Source organism: Macadamia integrifolia, unplaced genomic scaffold (assembly GCF_013358625.1).
Source record: "Macadamia integrifolia cultivar HAES 741 unplaced genomic scaffold, SCU_Mint_v3 scaffold2365, whole genome shotgun sequence".
In the NCBI taxonomy this organism is placed as follows: domain Eukaryota; kingdom Viridiplantae; phylum Streptophyta; class Magnoliopsida; order Proteales; family Proteaceae; genus Macadamia; species Macadamia integrifolia.
Window position 1 is genome coordinate 60,093 of NW_024868661.1, and position 2,258 is coordinate 62,350.

Genomic DNA, 2,258 nt, shown 5'->3' on the forward strand with positions numbered 1-2,258 from the left:
TCTAATTTAACTTTTAAAGAGAAAAGACTTGAATGGAATGGGATAGATTAGCCCAAAAATAAACACTGCTTAAATAAATCATTATAACTTAAAAAGTGCAGAAGTTACAATTTCACTTCAACAAAAATTGCACTTACCTTTGAAACACTTTTTGTATGATTATTTTTAAAAAATTAAACTCACAAGAAGTCTTTCCTTTTCAATAATTGTTTCCATTTGTCCATTTGTTTTGGTGTAAAATTTTTCTTTCACATATGTAAAATTTTACAAGTTGAAACATTTTTCAATATTTATTTCCTAAGAGGTAAAATATGATGTAAAATCTTTCAATATAATCGCTTATGTTGTAACTATCTATTCAAGCTACAACTATTGGTTCAGCCATTTTATCAAACACCCGGTGTGCAAAGTATGTGATTCAAGCTTAACTCAACTTTGACTTAAAATTTTATACCTTCATTTTCCTAAAGAATCACGATCAATTGGAATTCCTAAGATAGAAACTCAATTTGACAAGAAAGAATTAGTTGAGACGCTATCAATAGAAGGAAAGAAATTGGAGTTTGAATCTATACCACCGAAGAGAGAAACATAGCTTGAACCTTGCTCTGCTCCTGACTATCTACCTTGGACGAAGCATCTGATATGAAAAGTAAGAAGAAGAAACCAAAAGTCATACCATGAAAAGGTTCTGTGATAAAACAAATGTCAAAAAATACAAATTTTCAATTTTACTGTAAAATAAATTTTATCACTATTTAACGCTGAAACAAACAGCCTTGGAGAATTCAATGAGAAAGATCCGTTTTTTCTCAGAAGAGAAATATATGAATAATGTAAGAATCGTAATCCTTGTTGAATAAAGATGCCAAGTGATGAAATCCCACCATGGCTGCTAAAATGAATCTGACCAACATGAAGTAAATAAAATATTTATTTATAAGTCACTACAAGCAAGCGGTGGACTATAGTGAGAAAATTTAATCCCAAGGGGTGGTCAAATTGGCAAGAGACCTTTGCCTCAAGAAGCATGTGATTCTGAGTTCAACTCTTTTCACCTCCTTAGGGTCACTCACACAGTGGTATTTAGGGATCCGGCTCGTCTCTAATGACTGACGCTCTAACGAGTGTCCGACGACCTTGCCGATGGTTGACACATGGAGACGATAAATCTGACGATTCGACGAACAACTGACCTAATTCTCCTCTCACTAAACAATCGCGGAGCTGAACGAGGAATTGAAATCAAACAAGAACAAGTACTTCTTGGGAGTGAAGAACATGTTTCAAAATATCCAAAGAGAAAAGTCAAGCAAGGAAAGAAAGAAAATTAGAAATGAATTCACAACCCAAGGTTTCATGAATTTGGAATTGTAAATTTCTAGCACTTCTTTTAGAAAAAGCTCTGCCCTATAGATAATAAATCAACCATCCACTTTCTCCTAATGTTTCTCTGGGAGTGAAGAACATGTTTCAAAATATCCAAACAGAAAAGTCAAGCAGGGAAAGAATGCAAATTTAAATGGAGTTACATTCAGATTTCAAATTTCAGATATCAAACCATCTTGACACGAAGGCAACACTTATTCTCACAAGAATTTTTTTTTTTTAAAGGGTATGGGAGAGGGGGCAGCAACAAAAAAAATCTCAACGACTCCAACCCCTCTGAAACTGTCACCCCAAATGTGTGTGTGAGAAAGAAATAGAGATGAAGTGTACCTCGAGCAGCTCTGCAACTATTTAGCGAGAAGAGAGATTGGAAGCTCTGCGACCCTGAAGCTCTACGATCCTGAAGCTCAATGACTCCAACCCCTCTGAAAGTCCCTGCAACCCTGAAGCTCTTGCTAATGCTCAACGACTCCAACCCCTCTGTAAGTTAGGGCTTTAGTATGTATGAAGAGAGAAAGAGGGGAAAAATAGAGGGAGACGAGTCCCAGATCAAGTTTCAAATCCTTGTTTCGATCTCCTTTGCGATCGTTCAGCAAGAGGAAAAGTAGGTTGAAGACGACGAGCCTTCAGATTTCTCGTCTCCATGTGTTGACCATCTACAAGCTCGTTGGACACTCGTTGGAGCATCAGTCATTGGAGACAAGCTGGATACGGTATTTAGAGCTCTTCACTGCTTAGTGAAAGTTGAATAGTTCTCATTCAACCTTGATATGACCTAGTCCATGTGGTTGTATAGTCAATATGGACTTGTGGGACTAATCAGGCCGAAGCTTGGATACCCGTTAATGGTTATTGCAAAAAAAAAAAAA